The sequence below is a fragment of the Amblyomma maculatum genome, chromosome 10 (assembly GCF_055883805.1).
Source record: "Amblyomma maculatum isolate TAMU_Amacu chromosome 10, ASM5588380v1, whole genome shotgun sequence".
NCBI classification, from domain to species: domain Eukaryota; kingdom Metazoa; phylum Arthropoda; class Arachnida; order Ixodida; family Ixodidae; genus Amblyomma; species Amblyomma maculatum.
The window spans coordinates 145,474,804-145,495,545 of NC_139353.1; the positions used below are offsets into that span (position 1 = coordinate 145,474,804).

Genomic DNA, 20,742 nt, shown 5'->3' on the forward strand with positions numbered 1-20,742 from the left:
ACGTCAAGAAAAGGCGAACATTTCGCATTTTGCACAACGTGTGGATGCGACGTCAGCGTGTGTCACGGCGGCAAAGGTGACTTGAAACATCACGTTTCCACAGCGAAGCATGTGAGCAACGTTCGCGCCACTGACCAGCAAGGGAACATAGCAAACTTTCTGCAAAAGGACTGCGACAAAAGTGTGATACGTGCGGTGTGCCTTTTTACAGGTTTCCTAATCGAACATAACCTGCCGCTAAGTGTCAGCGACCATGTTGGGCCTCTTTTAGGAAAAATGTTTCCGCGGTCTGAGGAAGCAAAGCAGTATGGATGCGGACGCACCAAGGCGACTGCAATCGTGGGCGAAATGACCTCAGAGGTGCAAAGCACGATGTTAAACGCCCTGAAACACCGTGCTTTTGCTGTTGCTGTGGACGGTAGCAATGACAGTGCTGCACAGATATACCCGATTGTAATGACCTACTACGTAGAAGAATGCTCGAAGATCGACAGTAGGCTAATGAGCCTTCAAGAACTTCATGGGGAGGCAACTGGACGACAATGGAGTGTTGGAGGCATTGAAAAATGTTGACGTGCATGTATCCAACTGCATTGCGTTTTGCGCCGACAATGCAAACGTTATGTTAGGGAAAAAAAACGGCGTCTCTTCAGTCTTAAAGGAAGCTCAAAAAAACTTAGTTGTTGTTGGCTGCCCGTGTCATCTGATTAATCTGGCTGCTGAGAAAGGAGCAGCGTGTTTGCCAGTGAAGTTCGACGAGGTCCTCAATCTATTTTATTACTTGAAGAAAAGTGCCAACCGCAAAGACAAACTTTCAGAATTTCAGGACATGCACAATATGGAGGTGCGAAAAATTTTGAAACATGTGCCAACTCGTTGGTTGTCTTTAGGCAAGTGCCTCACTAGAATGCTTGACCAATGGAAACCTCTGGTCAGTTTTTTCTTGAATGAGGTAAAAACAAAAAAAAAACGATGCCCATCCTTCTTAGATTCTTATCATATTCCTCGAAAGCCCACATCAACAGGAGGTGAAAATCCCGATGGTGCGAGTCACAAGCGTAAAGCAACAACAGAGAAGAAAGATGTTCTACCTGCAAAAAAAGCCAGTTATATCTGAAACTGCAAGAGAAGCTGCTTTATCTCGCGAAGAAAGACTGCTCTATTTTTTGACATGTGACATCAACTTGGCTTTTGGATACTTTTTGAAAAATGTGGTCCTGTTCTTTGAGAAAGTTAACTGCCAGCTGCAGTCGCAGGCACCATAAATACATATTTTGTGGCCTGTTTTACTGCAGATCCTCACAGAGCTTTTGGCAAGGTTTGTGCTGCCGACAGCTGTAAAGGCTGCTGCTTCTCCGCTTGATATTCTACATCAATATATTAGCTGCCAGAAAGGAGACAATGACCTGGTCATCGGAAGTCGCACCACAGCGTTGGTCGAGAAACTCAATTTAAATGATAAGACAAAATTTTTTGCTTCTGTGCGCAGTTATTTCAGCACTGCGTGCGACTACATCAGGCACAAATTTCCTTTTGAGAACCAAGCTGCGAAGCACGCTGAAGTTGCCAACCTGAATCTTATTTCTGAAGCATCTTTCTCAGGTCTTCGTTTTTATGTTCAAAGCTTCCCTCAGCTGCTGCCTCACGACTGCAGTGAGACTGCTGAAGATACGTTGGATTCCCTGGAAGCTGAGTTTGCTGTGCTGCAGGCGTACAATCTTCCGGAGCACATTCTGAAGGAAGAAAGGTGTGATGTCCAGTGGGCAAAAGTCGGTAAAATGCAAAACACTGATGGAAAACTCCTGCTTGGCCGAGTTGCAAAAGTGGTACTTGATTTTCTTGTAATACCGCACAGCAATACACAGTGCGAGAGGATTTTTAGCACAGTGAGGAAAACAAGAACTGAATTCCGTTCATCGATGTGCAACACAACGCTCGAACAATTGCTGCTGGTGAAGGGCCACAAGCAGTCTAAGCCATGCTTTGAACAAAACTATTGTGATGAATTTTTGAAGTTCGCTAAATCTGCCACCGCAAAAGCCCTGCGAAAGGACTCTTCTGGCACTACATGAAAAGTTAACGCTGCCTCCCCCCCCCCCCTTTCATGTTCCCAATAAAATCTGATTTTTGGTCTTGTTGTGTTGGCAGGTATGCCCTTGTATAAGACTCAAATGCAATGAGCTGATCAGCTGTTGACTGCCCCGCTCTAAAACCAGCTTGGTTTTGATGGAAAAGACCATTTTATTCAAGGAAAAGGAGAAGGCGACGATTTACCATTTTTTTTCAAAAAGCTTGCGTAGACAGCTGGTTAGTGCAATAGGCCGATAACTAGAAGCAAGTGTGGGTTCTTTTCCGGGTTTTAATACTGGGATAATGATCGCTTCCTTCCATGCTTTAGGAAGGCGTCTTGTGGCCCATATTTTATTATACAGGCACAGTAAGGTTTGAAGCATGTCCACATGCAGCTGCCTGAGCATTCCATATGTGATCCTGTCAGGACCTGGTGCCTAGTGCAATCTTCAGCTCCTGCATGGTGAAAAGGCTATTGTACCCTCCTGTGCATGGTCTTTTATCATGTATGTGCTTCCTCTCCTCTTTTGCCTTGTGCCGCAAAAAGGAATCTGTATAGTGTGCTGAGCTGTATATGTATTCAGTGTTGCCCTAGTGTGTCTGCTTGATGTTCAAGAGAGTAACCACTGGTGCTGACAAGGGGCGTTGAAATTGTTCTATATCCTTTGAGTGCTCTTATCCTGTTGTGAACTTTGTGTGCATCAGAATAAGAGTTCACAGAAGAAAGGAATGATGACCAGCTTCCTCGCTTAGAGATGCGTCGAACACGCCTGCCATTTGCCTTTGCACGCTTAAAGGCTATTAGGTATTCGGATGTGCGGTATCGGCATAGTTTCGACCATGCCGTTTTGAGTTTCATGAGCAGTCTTACATTCTGCATTCCACTAGGGTCTTCGTTTATTTCGTGGCTTACTTGATGTCTGTGGAATGTATTTTTCTACTGCCTCTATGATGTGCAGCGTGATCAAGTGCTGAGTTTCATTAACGCCTAAATCAGTAACAAATGAACAAGCCAATGATGAGTGTTTCCTGAACATCTCCCAATTGGCTGCATATTCTTTAAACTTTCTAGGATTAGACGCATTTTCATTTTTATTGCCTGCATACTTTAGAGATCGGAAAATGGTCACTTCCATATAAATTGTTAATTACAACCCACTCTGTAGCTGCTAAGAGCATTGGGGAGCCAATAGCTAAATCTATGGATGTGTATGTGTTATATAATATGTTGTATTATGTTGGTTTGTGTTAAGTAGGCATGATCCAGAGGACAATAAGAATTTTTCAATTAGCACACCTCGGGACTCCGTTCCTGTACATCCCCATAATGGATGGTGTGCATTAAAGTCTCCGACCAGCAGCCATGGTCCTGGAAGTTGATCAATCAGCTTTCAAAACTTTCGCTACATAGCCTATAATCTGAAGGAATATACTGAGAGCACACTGTTGTTACTTTATTGAAAATTAAGGTTCGTATTGCCACTGCATCTGAGTCTGTATTAAGCGAGATGCTTCGACATGGGATTGATTTTTGAGTTACAATGGCAACGCCGTCAGAGGGGCGAGTGCTGCCTTGCCTATCCTTTCTGAATACAAGATACTGCTTGAGGAAACTTGTCTGCTGGCTTTAAGTGGGTTTCTTGCAGACAAAGTATGTTTGGTTGGTGCTCGGCAAGGATTTCATATGAATCATCCAGATTATTTAACAGTCCCTGTCACACTCCCACGCGAATCGGCAATAGCGTCTGCATGGACACCAGTCCAGATCTGACGCTCAGCCGCCACCTCGTGGACATCACCTGGAACAGGACACACCATACACTAGGCAGCGACCACTACATTATCTTTCTCGCGGTACCATTTACACAGCCTCGTAAAAAATTCCTTACACACAAGCTAACAAACTGGGATGCCATCCGCAAAATGCGAATGGACTACCTAGATTCAACCATCACAGACATCGACCAATGGGTGAGCTCACTCATGACCGATGTCTCCACACACACCCAACACATCGAAACAACACAGGACACTCCTACATTAGACTCTAGACTCGCCCACCTCTTGGAGGCTTATCACAGCCTCCTGGAGCGCTGGAAAAAGAACAAGCTTAACCACAAGCTGAAAAAGAGGCTGGCCGCACTGCAGTCACAGATCAACCAACATGCAGAGGAGCTCTGCCGGTCCAACTGGGGACAGGTTTGTGACAGCATGGCCGGCAATCTGTTCACCAAGCGAGCCTGGCAACTCCTTCGACATCTAATCGACTCTACACAGTCCAAAACAGCTACGCAACATCACGTCACTCGGCTCATACACAACACGGACTTAACCCCGGACGTCCTTTTGGACAACCTAAAACAAACACATACATCACCCGACACATCCGACCCCCTCCCTCCCTATACAGGACAGCCAAATGCTACTCTCGATGTTGAGATTACGGAAGCCGAGGTCCGAACGGCCCTCCTGACTCTCCGCACCTCTTCCGCTCCTGGTGTTGACAAAATCTCCAACTCCATGCTTCGCAACCTGGATGATCAATCGATCACCCAGATTGCGGACTACTTTAACAAATGCTGGGCGGAAGGCACCATCCCCCAGTCTTGGCATCATGCCAAAGGTATATTTATTCCCAAACCAAATGAACCACTCACACTAGCAAACCTCCGACCCATCTCCCTCACTTCGTGTCTGGGAAAACTTTTCGAACGCATCGTGCTGGCGAGACTCACTCAGCACATGACGGACAATGACCTCTACCCCCACAGCATGGTCGGCTTCCGCCCCCGTTTGTCCGCGCAGGATGCCATGCTGCAGCTCACCACCGACATTTTTGACCCGGCTATCCCGGGCCATACAAAGGCTCTCCTGGCTTTGGATTTATCTAAAGCATTTGATCGAGTTGACCACACCGTGATCATGACAGCCCTCTCCTGTCGATGTGGGTGTGCGTACGCACACCTATATCGGAGCTTTCCTTAACAACCGCACGGCTGAGGTCCACTTTGGCCCACACACATCACCTCCTTACTGCCTTAAAGGGGTCGGTACTCCCCAGGGCTCCGTCCTCTCCCCTTTCCTGTTCAACGCGACAATGATCTCACTCGTCCGCAAACTCACCACGATACCACACCTCCGGCACACCCTCTATGCCGACGACATAACGTTGTGGACCACCCACGGCAGTGATGGCGACATAGAAGGCAAACTACAAAGCGCCGCCACATTAACACAAGAACACGCACGAAGCATCGGACTCCCATGCTCCCCAGGAACGTCCGAGCTCCTCATCCTCCGCCCCACCACCCGTAGCCCTCCCAGCGCCCCCATAACCGTTGCTTTGGATGATCGCCCCATTACGGAGGTGGACACTCTCCGGGTCCTAGGGCTTCATATCCAAAGCAACGGTAGAAACAGCCTCACAATAAAGAAACTCAAACGGGTGACAGGTGCGATCTCGCACCTCATCCACAGAGTTTCGGGCCACCATAGGGGCCTGAGGGAGCACGATCTATGTCGTCTCATTTATGCCTTTATCCTCAGCCGATTCTTATACACGCTCCCTTACCTCAGACTTAGAGGTGACGAGATCTCCACTTTGGACGCGATGCTTCGTACCGCGTTCAAAACCGCCCTCCACCTACCCGTAAACACTTCAACAGAGAAATTACTTCAGCTGGGTCTCCACAATACTGTTGGAGAGCTTGTGGAGGCCCACAAACAGACCCAGTATATCCGATTGACACAGACTGCCACCGGACGTCACATCCTCAGAACTCTCGATGTTCACATCCCAGCTAACGACCCCACACTCCTCTCCATCCCACGCCCTATCCACTCCAATCTTCTTGTCAAACCCCTTCCCCGAAACTCCCATCCACAACACCACGAGCCCCGCCGCCGAGCGCGGGCAAAGGCGCACCGCAAATATTACGGCTCCGAGACGGATGCCGTATGGGTGGACGCCGCATGCTCGGGCGATGAGGCGGCGGCAGCCGCGGTGAACAGTACCCTTCAGTCCCTTGCAACTCTCCCCCTCCCCTATGTTACCTCCTCAGAAGCGGCCGAGGAGGCAGCGATCGCCCTTGCTAGATACACGGAAGCTAGATATACACTAACAGACTCAAAAACTGCACTACTAAATTTCTCACGTGGGCGAGTTCATGTTTCCGCTTTTTGCATACTGACCTCGCCCACTGCCAACCCGCCCCGCCACGTGGAGCTTATCTGGGTGCCTGCGCACTCGGGGAACCCTGGCAACGAGGCCGCCAACAGCTTAGCCCGAGGTCTAATACGCCGGGCACAGGCGGTCCCCACGTCGGTGTTCTCCCGGAAACGCATGCACACATTTAAAGAGATGACTCAGGCCTACCGGGTCGAGAGACAGATCTACCCCCCACCTCACTCCACCCTCAGCAATCACCACCAAACACTATGGCACCGCCTCCAGACGCGGACCCTCCCATCCCCTTACATTAGGTCCCGTTACCACCCCACTCTCACCGACCCCTCCTGCACCCTTTGCAACCACCCCACTGCCACCCTCGCCCACATTCTATTCCAATGCCCGGCGGATCCTCCCCCGCGGGGTCTGGAGCACTTCACCACCTGGGAGGAATGGGAGACCTTGCTACGCTCTGAGGACCCGGTCCGGCAAAAGACCGCCACAGACCGAGCTGCCAACATCACGAAGCATAGGAACATGAGCGTTTGAGTGTACTGGGCCGTGCGGGGACCCAGGGGCCTGCGTGCCCCGAACTCCTCTGTTAAAATAAATGTTTTTACTACTACTACTACTCTTTAGTAGTCCCCAACAGTTCCAATAAATGATACTCTCAGTAGCCATTTTTGTAGGTGTGGAATGTGGATGAGACAGTGGCTTAACAGGCGCATGTTTTTTCGATTTGAAGTGGTCCGGCAGGCACCACCTCTCATTGGCGGACTCCCTAGGCGCGACTGACGCTGAGGAGTCCATGCTCACCTCCATTGCCTCTGGTGAAGGCATGGAGGCAGGAAGGTTTTCAAGAGGAACCAAGTCCCTCTCAGATGTCTTTGATGTCCTGGACGTGTGGAAGAAAGTGGCCTCCGGGATTGCAAGGATTGGTGCAGCCGGTGGCTGCTTAGTGGGAAGCCGTGGTGGGAGCACGTCAGCAGCATTGCACTGCGTGCTCACCATTACTAGACGCGGCCTGGCCCCTCTGCGGGCTGCGTCAGCATAGGGAGCAGAGGAGAGAAGTCTGTTTCTTCCGCGCCTCTCCGTATGATATATTCTCGGTTAGCTTTAGACTGATTACTTCCTTTTAGGCCTGAAAGGCCACACAGGACCGTGAGCACGCAGGGTGTGTGCCCTCACAGTTCACACATTTGAAGTTAGTTGCACTGCAATTATCGGTTGCTTGGTCCTGTGCGCTGCATTTTGCACAGGTAAGGCGTCCTCGGCATGTCTGGCTACCATGCCCGTACCACTGACATTTGAAGCACCTACGGGGGTTTGGTATGTAGGGGTTTACTTTGCATCGGATGAATTCCACATTGATGAACTCAGGAAGTGTGCTCCGGTTAAAAGTGAGAATATGTTTCGTTCTTATTTCTTCATTCTTTCGCCTGATTGTTATTCTTCGAACTGCCGTTACATCTTGGTTCTGTAGGCCCTCAAGGAGATCCGATTGTTTCATTTAGGAGGTCTCGCTCAGAAACCACTCCCTAGCAGCTGTTGTGATACTTGAGCGTCAAGGTGAGCAAATGTCTTTGTTATGAGGAGTTTGTCAGACTCACTTTTGTCTGATACCTCTATGAGTAGGTCACCAGATCCTAGTTTTCACCTGCCGGTCGCCACCGCGCGATCTTAGTAAGCTGCGCATGCGCGAGAAGAAAGAAGGTAGGCGAGGAGGAATCGTTTGTAATTTGGCGGATGTGACGTAATGAACTGTTCATTTTTGTGTTTTGCTTGCGCTTACTCTCGACCCAGGAGCTTTTCTTCCGCTGACTCCGAAGCCGCAGGTGCTTTTTTTTTTCTTTTTTCAACTTTGGCACGCAGCGGCGATGGCGGGAGGTTCGTTTGCATCGCATTGTTTCAGATCGACCGGACTAAAATGGATTCTGCAAAATAGATTGGGTGGCACGCATCCCTGCAGCTTTCTCCAAACATTCGTGAGTACTGCGAAATACAGCGCAAAGCACGTGTTGCATTCCGTACTTGCCTCGCCTACTCATTGCACCGCTGCCCCCTCGTTACAGATGGAAATTTTTTTTCTGTATCGACGCGCTATTGTTCAGCGATCTCAATTATTTTTTCGTAATCTTGCTGTGAGTCTGCAGTGACTGCAAGTGAAGTGTAGAGGAACTAGGGAGCCCTTTTTCGCGCGCTTAAAAGCAGTCCCGGCGGCTCGCACGAAAGGGCTTTCCTTTTGTAGTTCATTTTCGAATACGCCTCCGTTTGGTCCCGGCTAGCCCTGTCCCAGCAAGAGCCACCATTTCTGTTTTCTTTCAGTGTGTACCGAAATAATCTTGAAGCACGGCGATTGTGAGATGTTGGCTTCGTCGCAGCTTCTGCTCATGTCCTCTCCCGATGGTATGAATTGTGCCTCATGAAAAGGTGAGTAGCACTTACTTGAGTGCACCCGCTTGTAAAAATATGTGCCGGCAAAAACCGGTTGCTCCACAAGGGTGCTGATATATGGAATCAACAGACTTTATTTATGAAGATAGTCCACAGCATGACTTTGATGTGGCCAGGGCATGAATTTCGATCAGCACCGCCACAGCCAAATCAATTAAAAACGGGGGAGAATCGAAATTAATGGTGGCCCAACAGCGCAAAACCAACACAGACCAAGAAAGAAACGAAGCGAGACACACGAACAGCGGTGAACTTACAGCTGATTTTTTTATTGGGAAGAATCAAATCATATATATGCACACGAAGAAACAGCGCACATGCGCAATGTCAACGCCCTCAAGTTTTGGTAAAAAGGAAAAAAGCATTTAAAAGCACAAGTGCATCGGCAGAACTGCTGCCCACTGTGCAGCATATTCATTTCCCGAGGAGATAATGTGACAAAAGGCGTACTCACGCACCCTTTACTTTTCTGATGTGAAAAGCTTTGGCTACTTCTCTAGTGCACTGGTAAGAATGAACGAACAAAACATCACTGTCATGAAAAAATGATGTGCATTCGCACGTGGATCAATGCTTCGCTAGGTTAGTTTCTTTCTCTTTCAGCGAATTAGCGTGCTCCATGAGCCGCACTTTAATGCATTGCACAGTCTGGCCTATGTAGGTAAGGCCACAGGACAGAGGGATTTGATATACTATGCCAGTCTTACAAGAAACATGTCTATTTTCATGATTTATGTTGCACATATTTCTTCTGCGCCCCTCGTGCATTCTTTTAACCGCGGCTCCCACTCTTTCTAGTTTGTTAGGAGAAGGAAACAGAACTTTTACCCTATGCTTGCTTCCTACTCTTTTAATTTGGTGCAACAGCGTGTGTACATATGGCATGACTACTACCTTTCTTCTTCCTTCTTCCGAACCCCTTTCCCGCCCTCACATGCTTGAAGACGATTTTAGTGCGCGGAGGACTTTGTCTGCACTCGAGACGAGAACTGAGTTCAGGAAACCAGCTTCCCTGCATTTGTCCGCCTGAGTTAAGAGACTGGACATCATTTTATGATGACAAGATTTCTTCACTGCCATGCCTAAGCATCCCGTAACAAAACTACTTTTTACGAGCTTTGAATGAAAGGACCTGTAATTCAGAAGGTGCTTTTCACTCCTAGGTGAATACTGCCAACAGACATGATGGGGTTGGAAAGACAACTTAATCAAGAAATTGTAAGGCTGTTTCTTGGGGTACTTCATGCGTGAGCCTTAGTCCCGACCCATTACGTGCAAAAACATCAAGAACATTTGACACAAATTCAGGATTCACAGAGCTAGCTAGCACCAGAAAATCTTCCACGGAACGGAAAATGTGCATGCAACAACTGGCTAAATCATTCTCAACTTTCATATCAACCCTGCTTAGATAAATGTCGCTGAGGATGGGAGCTACCTTGGCACCTATGCACACACCAGATTTTTGCGTATAAAGGCGACCATCTCACTCAACAAACGTGTTACTCAGGTAGTAAGATAACATTTCCAAAAAGGATCCGGTTAAGGTTCCACACTCATTTTGGAACCAGCATTCATCATAGTCCTTCGTAATACATTGCTGAACATACTGGATGAGTTGAGAGTGTGGAAGATATTATACAAATCAACCACATCTACGCTAAAACCAGCACTGTATACCAAGCTTTCATTTTGGAGCAAATCAGCAACTGCCTCAGAATTAGAAACGAGAAATGGATCCTTTAGGCGAAGTGACGACAAATGTTTGCAAAGATAGTATACAAAACCAACTGCCATGAATTGCGGAATTCATACTTTCATTCATTATACTTTCTGTGTTGTAACAAAATCCTTCACGTCTTACCTTTCCCAGGAGTGGGCATTTATTGCATTGTTCTGATTTCCAGGTCCTTCCCTGTCTTTGGTGCGTGTGCTGAAACAGGGATCCTTTGGAGGCAACCTGCGGCTTCCTTCTGTGCTTTTGATTCTGCCTTAGTTTCCATCGGATAGCTGTGGCTGGTATGTGTGGGCAAAGGCGTTTCATATTTGCAGACCAGCATATATATGGTCCAGTGCTTGTCAAGCCAACAATTTTTTTCGGTACAAAGTGTGATGCTGCTGCAGTTCCACACAAAAAAAAGTTTTTACAATTTTTAGACAGCTTACCTTCAAGTTCTTCGATTTTGTGATGGTGTATATATGTTATGCTACCGCTGTTTTTTTTTCTTGTCATGCTGATGCATCAAGGATAATGCTAGGCTGTTATGGCTAGCATGATCTACTAAGGTAAAGGTGCCGGTTTCATTCTACACCAACTGATACAGGTTGTGGGCTCAACCATCCTCAATTTCTTTTTAAAAAAATCATAGCGAATTGTATTGCTATGAAGAATATTATCCCAGCTTGTTTTTGGTGTAAAAGTATTTTCTGCCCGTGACCACCATCTTAAAGGAGTATAGACACCAAATTTTGGTGGCATTTTTGTAAGACATTCCTGTATATGGATCGCCACGTGGTTTTCGCCTACGACCGCTAAATAATTCTCAGTTCAATTTTCTTTTCTCGCCAGTTTCGGTTTCAGCAGCTGAGAGATGGCTGTGACATCACAATCAAGTCCAAGCCATGCACGGCATAAAAAAGCCGCAGTATAATCACCAGCTCTTCGCTTGTGATTCCGGTTCTCGAGGCAGGCTGGCTTCAGCGTTGTAGTGAATTTAAACATCACAGGATATCACAATTTTTTTTTCACCCGTCACGTGACCTAGACTTAACTTTGGCGTCACAGCCATCACACGGCTTTTAAAACTGAAACGAGTGAGGAAAGAAATTCAATGATAAATTGTTTAGCGGTCATAGGTGGATATCGCCTGGTGCTTTCTGTACAGTAATACCTTGCGCATCATTACAGCTAATAAAACACGAACCTAAAAATTAGGTGTCTATAGGTCTCCGCCATGTTTAAAACAAACAGCAATCAAGGTGGCGCGGCAGTCGTCTATGGCCCCAGAGCAGGCGGAAAGCATGGGAGCCACCCCACTGCTGTGGCCATACTTGCCAAGGGCGTGTTATTGTGATATGCAGGCACCTTTTTGGCAGATAAAATACCCACGCGCTGTGTGAGTACTCCGTGAACCTCAGTAGTGAGTACAAAAGCAATACTTGGAAAAACTTCACGTACACAGCATGCATCGCCTTGTCCTGCACACCGTACCAGACCAAGAGCGGGTTCAAAGCGCACGGGCGAAGTTGTTGCTGCCTTGAAAATGAGCAGGGTTGATTGATATCTATTTGCTATTTGCCCACCACATTAGCCGCGGAATGCGTTGAGGATTGCAAAGCTTTGGGTGCGTACAACTTTCAGTCGGGTAAGTGGAATGTGATTTTTCTCGCTCGTAAACAGCGCACGCAAACCAGGTAGGAAGTACTCCGCTCAAAGCATCATTGCATTCTCGGACGATTCTTCATACCGAGCACCAAATAAGCGTTGTTGGTAAGCATGGCAACAGTAGCAAGGGCATTGTGCCTTGGCACCGTACAGGTTTGCTTATCCTTGCATTATTTCTTTAAATCACCACGCTGCACGCCTATCTGTTGTGTTCGTGGGAGGTTATTGGTGTCAGCATTTATAATTTCTTCATGGGTATTCAAGCTTTTAGCTTGCATTACAAGCTGCAGCGTCCACATGCTGGTTCCGTAGTTAGGGCTACCCAGTTCAGTCCTGGCCGCCGTGACCACGTTTCTATGTAGGATAAACTCTGAATGCGACAGTGTGCCATGCAGTACGTAGTTGATGTAAAGATCCTCAAAATCTGAAACAGGGGCCCATATGTCGCTCGGTACGCTCAGCCCCACAACTCGCATTCAAAATTAGCTGCAGTGAATACCACTCAAACCCCTCAGTATAATAAAATTCAGCTCCAATTGAGCATATCAGTGGCTGTCAGCGCACGCACATTTCATCACAAAATTTAAAATAATATTAGGTGAACAAAGCTAATGTTAGCCATACAATTTAACCACGGAGGAGTGCAACGCAGATCGCTTGCGCAGCAGCTCACTATGCGCAGCAGCTCACTATGCGCATAATACGTACATTTAGAAAGTGAAAAACAAAAAATTTGCTTGAGGAATTATTTACATTATAAACAGGTCTACGCATTAATATACTGGCTGCCTCGTCAACATTTTACGTGCACTCACAAAATACCATTACGCGTCATAAAGAAGGCCAAACTCGAGTTATTCATGACCTTTGAGCCCGTAACCGCTGTGGCGTAAAGGTGTCGGTATCCAGCCTTCGCGCCTCACTGCGATGGCCCACTGTTTACGGCGACCTTCGTTCGTAAGAAACCTGTGCAAGCTTACTAAACTTTGCGTTCTTTACCTTCCAGTACATGCCACGGTGATGCAACTAGTCAGCATGGTGCTTTGTTTTTTATTTTTTCGGCTGCAGCAAACCATCGCACAATCACAGTAGGCGAAAGCAACTGAAGCATTGTTTTTCCTACCACGCGAAAGTCTAATTACGAGACAGCGCCACCACATCTTCATGACGTAGCCAGAGTGAATGGTCTATACTCTTTTAAGTTTGCAAGTGATAGCAAAACCTAGTCACACAGATAAATTTGTAAAAAAATTAACTTTTGATGCATCACTATAAACAGAAATTTTCATATTAATAAAATGCATTGTTCTTTTGATGTGCAGGAAATAAACAAACTCTGCCTTATTTTTGTTCAAATAAAAATCATAAAATATTGTCACGGACAATAGGGCTAGACGTGCCTAAAAGACAGGGAGAAGCTGTACCAGCAGCCAGCATTCCGCACAGAGCGCGTGAGCAGACTTCAGCGTCTTTTTCTCCCAGGCACCACCTAAGAATGTCGGGAACACCAGGTGGCATTACCCCCCCCCCCCCCCCTCCTAAAAAAAACGAAAGCAGAGGCTGATCGCGAGCGATCGGCCTTATATTTGTTCAAATATAAATCGTAAAATATGGTACAAAATGTTGAAATTTTGAAATGTTTATCAAATTTTATATTCTTATGGTACTAGGTGCTAGACTAGAGTTCCAGAGTGCCTGGGTTCAAATCTGACTGCCGGCAGCTGCGTTTCGATGGATGCAAAGCGGAGAGGCATCTGTGTGCTGTGCGATGTCAATGCATGTTAAATATCCCCAGGTGGTCAAAATTACTCCGTAGCCCTCCACTATGGGGCCTCTCTCCTTCCGCTTTCGCTCCCATCTTCCTTCCCTTGCAGCGTGATTCAGGTGTCCACGGAAAAACGTTTCCTTTCCTGTAAGCCAATTATTACTATTATAGTACTCGATCTATTTCTCCAACTTTTTTAGAAGACAAAAAGCCTATAAAAGAGATCAAACAATGTAAAGTCCACCTGCAAAAATATTCTAAATCCGAGAAAATTACCTTATTGAGGTTTATTCCTCCGTCAGTTATGTAATGAAGTGGCCCTATTAAAAATATGAAAAATACTAGTTTGCACAGAGCCATTCATTGCCATTTAATTCTGAAAGTTTAATCAGGGTGCTTTTAAGTGAGAAAATAATTTCTCAAGTTGAGCCTTTGCAGGCAATCACGGTGTTGCTCTGTGCCTGCTCATCGCAGCAGCCCACTTTCTGCTGGCTGCGAACTAGCAGTCCACTGCTTGAGTGCAATGGTGCTTTATGCCTGGGCACTGTCAGCTTTAAATGTGCAAATTTTTTGCAGTTATATATATATTACGTGACTCAGTACCATTCAATGGCATTTATATTTTAGAGCTTAATTTAATTTGTGCTTTAGATGGAAAAAAATACATTTCCATTCAGCGATCGCTTTGAACCCTGGCATTGTTCTTGGCTTGCTCTTCACTGCAATGGATGCCGGAGCTGACGTTAAGGAGACATGTACCAACACCTTGTGGGGGTTCTCACGGGACTTGGGCTCTGTGCTCAGAACCGAACGCCCTGCCGCTAGCTCTAACCACATCCGTGGCAGGGAAGAACGAAACACTGAAGCAGAGCCACCGTACTGGGCTGTTTATTGGGAGTGCCCAATTTTTATCCTTGGTCATAGCAGCATCCGCGCGCTCTGGCGTCGCGGCGTCGTCTCCCCCGGATGAGATGCTGTGCATCGATATGAGAGGGTAGGGGGAAGGAGGGGCCGCCCGGCACGCTACGCCAGTTCTCTCGCCCTGCCCTCTCCACCACTGCTTCAAGGGAAGGAGAGAGCTGAGGTATCCCCGTGAGGCAGACAGGGGGTGTTTGCCATGTCGTGCAAGTGTGGGGAATCTTCAATTCCCACACCCTCCTCCCTTAATCGTGACCTCCACCTGGGTGCCGTTTTCCCCTTTGGAGTTGCACGGCTGGTCCTTCAGCAGGCCCATGTAATACAGGAATCAGGGCAATGGTCGGGACTTGGGTTGTTGGACTCTGCTGCTGGTGCCGCTGCCAAAGCGAGGAAGGCCACCCCCTATGCCGAACGGGCCCCGCATGCAGGCCGTACATATCCGACTCGTTCTGCTAAAATCCCTGTCGCCGCAGCCGCGAGGAAACACAAGGGGGCGAATTATGACTCGCCTACCGGTCATGGGCTGCCAGTATGCCCGTGGTACGCTGCTCGCCCACGACTGCGCCGACTTCCCGCAGGTCGTAAATCAGCATCAGACTCTATCCCTATAGGAGCTCCATACTGTTTTTGTTGAATGCCAGTCTCTGTGCTCGACCTCAAACCGAATACGGCACCTGCATTTGATAGCCCTCCTTGCAGCTGCGGGCAAAGAACAGTCTTCTCTGCAGCTTTTTGATCTGCATCTCAAATTACTTTGCGGGGACTTCTGATCCTTGTGCCATGCTACAGCTTCATTTAAATTTTTCTTTGTGTCCGTGGCCTTCAGCAGATTCCTTTATTGTCGAAGCTGGCAGTGCTCAAGCCTAAAGCAGCATTTTATTGAAGCAGTGGAGTGCTGGTTCTGTGTATATTTGCAGCCGGCAGAAAGTGTCCTGCAGTGAAGAGCCTGTAAGGAATTTACGGCGTTGTAGCGGAGCACCAGAATAAGAGGACCAGCGTGGCAGGCTTCTCGAACCGAACAGCCCATGCCGTGCTTGCTCACTGAGCACGCGTAGTTCAACCTTATTTTCTTTTTTTGCTGGCTGTGAACGCCGATCTTAGCGCCTCCGCTTTACAGCGGCGCTGTGCGCTACAGGGCCCCCCCCCCCCCCCCCCCCCGACCAAACGGAGCGGCGAAATGTACGCGCCAACGGGGCAGGGATGGCATCAGCGGCAGGCACGTCGACAGATAAGACAGCAACATCCGAGGGGAGCTCCTAGGGAGGTGTCTCCATGTATTTGGGTTTAAGGCGATTCAGGGAGACTACCTCTTCATGACCATCCAGCAGGATAGTCGCCGACTTTGTGGTCTTGTTGAGGACGCAGTACGGGCCATCATAGGGGGGGGGGGGGGGGGGCTAAGAGGCGCCTTTACAGTGTCTAGCCTTAGAAAAACGTGTCGAGGACACAAGGTCTGGGTGCACAAAGATCTGACGGTCAGATGATCGAGGTGGGACTGGGTTTAGGTGTTGAATGCAGTCCCAAAGGCGTTAAAGATACTGCAGGGGCTGGGACGAGGAAGCCGAAGGGGCTAACAAGTCTCCGAGATGACTTCGGCCACCGAACAGCCAAGGTCGCGACGAAAAACGGTTCGTAGGCTAAGAAACGGCATAAAAAGGTGACCAGCCCAATGCTCGCGATCTAGGCGAGCAATGAGGGCAGTCTTGAGCTGACGATGGAGCCGCTCAACCATGCCGTTGGCACAAGGATGGCATGCTGTGGTGCGGCAGTGTTTAGTGCCGAGCAGACGGGTAGGGGAAGCGAAGAGGATGCATTCAAACTGGCGGCCACGATCCGTGGTAACAGCCAGAGTGGGAAAACCATGCTGAAACGAAGGCTTTGGCAACTGTTTCAGCAGTAATGTCCAGAATGGGCACTGCTTCGAGCCAACGAGTGAAGCGGTCAATCATCATCAAAATGTGCCGGCAGCCATTAGATGGAGGTGGTGGTCCAACCAAATCAAGGTGAACGTGGTCAAAGCAACAACCAGGTGGCAGGAAAGACTGGGGCGGAGTCCTTGTATAGTGAGTCATTTTGACGGACTGGCAAGCAAGACACGAGCGGGCCCACTGGCGAATGTCTAATGTTTGGCCAGACGTACCGCTGGGTAATGAGGCACTATGTGGCTCTGATGCTGGGATGGCAGATGTTGTGAAGGAAATGGAAAATGGTAGGATGAAAGACCCCCGGGATAGATGGACGCGGTAGAGCCGATGACAAGTCGTACCAGAGCAATCCAGTCACAAGCGGATGAGGCACGAGCTGCAGACGGAGGGCACGGGGGTGGTCACGCAGGGCCTGAAGCTCAGGGTCTTTGTTATGTTGTTAAAAATTTAGAAATTTCACTTTTTTTTACCTCTATTCTGTGGCTTATACCTAAAAAAACGCTAAGTTGGTTTAATTTACTGCATTCAAAAGTGCAAGTCGTGCACCGCGATAACCTTTGCACATGCGCAGTTCAGCTGCCCCTCCGCGCGCAGAGAGAAAAGAGCATGTGCAGTTTAATTAAAAGGCGTTGGAGCCTAAATGTTTTATGAATTTGTGAAGCCTCTTCGTAGACAATACGACATGTTAGCAATATTTTTTTTTTACACGAGCAGTATCTAGAGTGGTAGGGAGTACTCAGGAGGAGAGATGAAATGCTGGTGTCACCGTTGAGAACCGATTTCTCAAGTGAAATGTACATGTCGGTATTGATTTTGTCAGCGCAGATCCCAAAAGTTATGCTGCATGGCCATTAATTTCAGAGTGGTGGCAAATTGGCCAATTTAATGAGTTTGGTTCAACTGATGGGAAGATTTTTTTTAATCCAGTTTTTTCTGTGCTAAAGGAGCCCTTTGTTGCCATACGGTTTTTCTTTGTCCATAGCTCATCATCATTATCATCATTAGCTGGACTATACCCACTGCAGAACGAAGGCTTCTCTCATAATCCTTCAGTTAACCCAGTCTCGTGCTAGCTGCACCCACTTGACCCCTGAAAACTTACTAGTCCACCCACCTGACTTTCTGCCGCCCCCTGCCACGCTTGCCTTCACTTGGAATTCAATTTGTTACTCTTAGCGAATCGGTTATCCTCTCTTTGCAATAGATGTCCTGCTTGTGGCCATTTGTTCTTGATTTCAACTAGAATGTCATTATTTAGAGTTGATTTCTTGGACCCACTCTGCATGCTTCCTATCTTTAGACTACACTTATCATTTTCCATTCCGTAGCTCTATACATCTACTTCGACTTAAGTATAACCCTTTTAATTAGCCTTCACATTTGAGCCCCATAGATGAGTACTCGTAAGATGCAACTGTTATTTACTTTTCTCCTGAGTTATACCGGTAAGCTGCTAGTCATGACCTGCAAGAACTTGCCAAATGCGCTCCATCCTAGACTTGTTCTACAGGTTTTCCTTCTGAATTTAATCCTAGTGCCAGCGGAAATAATCTGAGCGCCAGCTGATACAATCTGCGCACCGTGTAATTTAATTTGAGTGCCAAGCATTTAATAAAAGCGGCAGTGTATTTAATCCGAACGCCAACTCGAATAATGACAGCGCCAAACAATTTAATCAGAGTGCTAATGCAATTAATACAAGCGCCAGCAGATTTAATTCATATGTGGAAAATGAATGCGGTAGAGGGCTCTAAAGCACAAAGCATGAATTCCAGAAATAAATCGAAATTGAGATCACTTCGCAGACCATGCGACGTTTAGGCGTCACATCTGCATGCACTATTTCGCTTTGTTCTTGTATCTCGCAAAAAACCAAAAACCACACGCAGCTGAAAAACTGCAGGTTATGACACGCCTCTCGCAGCTTTTAGTTTAGACGTATGACAAGTGAATAAATATGACTGTCATCTTCTAATCGGCTGGTTAAGCACTGCTTATTATGGGTTGTCATATGCACTGAATCTGCATGCCGATGGCATTTCGGCCTTCACACAACAGCCTGCTGTTTTTACGAAATGGCAACCGGTGCAGAAATGTATTTGTGTTTCTCATAATGATTCAATGCCACTAACAGAAAAGAAGGATTAGTGTAAAGCAGAGTTGGTTCAGGCGAGAAGATATGGAGCCAGAGAAACATATCTCATTTTACCGCTTTCTCAATTTTACACGGCCACTACCACGGAAAGAGAGAGCGCGCGCCGTTGCATTCAGTCTGGCTGTGACATGGCAAAGTGGCTGAAACTATGTACAGCAGAGCTTACAACCCAAACAGCAATGCTTAATTTGCCTGGGTGGCAATCGTAGCGGCGTAGGTGGATAACAAACTACAGGCTTGTAAAAGCACAGAAGCGGCCGTCTTTACAATGCAATTTTATTTTCTGGGAGACATTAGGTTTAAAACACTTGCATCAAGGCAATATTTGTCATAATACTGATGAAGGCTATCCTATAAGTTGACGCTTCGCTGATTCGGCGCATTGTCTGAAAGATGATCTCAATTTCGATTTATTTCTGGAATTCATGTTTCGTGCTTTGGAGCCCTCTATTGCATTTATTTTCCACATATGGATTAAGCTGGTTGGCACACGGATTAAATATGCCGACGCTTGTATTAATTGCTTTGGCACTCAGATTAAATTAGTTGGAGCTGGCATTATTTGAGCTCGCGCTCAAACTAGATATGCTGGCGCTTTAATTAAATGCTTGGCACTCAAATTAAATTACACGGCACGCAGATTATATCAACCAGCGCTCAGATTATTTGCACTAGCACTAGGATTAAATTCGGGGGGAAACCTGTATTTATCGCCCTTTCATGGTCCGGATCTGCGGTTGTTGCACATTCGCCAACAGCATCTAGTGCTCTGTTTGCTTTATTCTGCTTCAAACTGCTTCATTCTGCTCCATCCTGCCCCAAAACGCAATATTGTTCCAAAACCCCAAAACTTGATGTTTTGCCATGAGGTTTTGATGCCTTGTTATTTTGCCATAAAATTTAGCGAAACATGATTTTTGCTTAACATTAATTGTATTGGGCCATTAATTGCGCCAGGTACAAGGAATGCGGTTCGATGCAATTTGATTAGGTGACTGTGAGAAGTGCAGCAGGGCAGTGGCATGTTGTGCTATAGACCTTTTCACGAGCCTCGGCGAAACTGGTTTGACTGGGCTGTGGGGCGGGTTTGGAAGAGATAATTCTCAACTTTTCCAGTGCGAGCAGCACAGCCCAGTATTCAATATGGCAGCTCCCACGACCACTTTTCGAAAAGGTCTATAGACCAGAGCAAGGAGGGTAAACTGAACACTGCCATTTTGAGAGCAATCTAGCACCATCTATAGGTGCCGCAGTGAAACTATGGCTATGGATTGTCAAACGAGGCAGCCGTGGGTGTCTAGCTCTTGCGCTTTTATGTTTCTTTGAAGTTTTCAGAAGTGGCTGCTGATAAAATTGTCAAAAGTTAATTTCCGCCTCACAGCAATGCTATTCTTTACATCTTGCGAGGGCAGAGGCAAGTACAGTGTCCACAAGTGAAGCGAGTGGTTCCTATAAGCGCATGGTACCGTTGCATGCAGGCTTGCTATGGCTGTGACTTTTCTTATTTGATTTGCACCCCCAAGTAATGTCCCATGTAGAAGCAAAACCTTTGCAGTCCGCAATATGTTTTACCTTTGCGTGGTGACTGCAAAAAAAATCTGCCGTAGCCCATACCTCACAAAACAGACCGCATGCCGCTACTGCGAGTGAATACTTCTCATTGGCGATAATTGCCCGGTGTCTCTCTTCTTCTTTTTTTTTCCTTTCCAACAGGATTGAAGAAAGAATCAGCAGCACATCATCCAAGCAGGAGATATCAAGAAGTCTTATTTTTGTGACTGGTTGGCGTTGCTTATCATGGCTGTTAAAAAACAAAAAAGGCACTTCCTTGCTGAAATGACAACGGAGACATCAGGGAATCAGAGCAAATGAGACATGTTTACTCACACTTGCGGCATGCCA

At 47.1% G+C, this 20,742-nt stretch overlaps 1 long non-coding RNA gene and 1 pseudogene across 1 annotated transcript; both read left to right on the forward strand.

The window, feature by feature from the left end:
- The first annotated feature begins 3,993 nt into the window (after nucleotides 1-3,993).
- LOC146177647 (uncharacterized) lies at nucleotides 3,994-8,059 on the forward strand (annotated as a pseudogene).
- A 51-nt stretch (nucleotides 8,060-8,110) lies between these two features.
- Nucleotides 8,111-10,755, forward strand: LOC146177648 (uncharacterized). The gene is made up of 3 exons (XR_014701335.1): nucleotides 8,111-8,223; nucleotides 8,564-8,668; nucleotides 10,600-10,755. It is a non-coding gene; the product is annotated as an uncharacterized LOC146177648 (long non-coding RNA).
- Nucleotides 10,756-20,742: the final 9,987 nt, after the last annotated feature.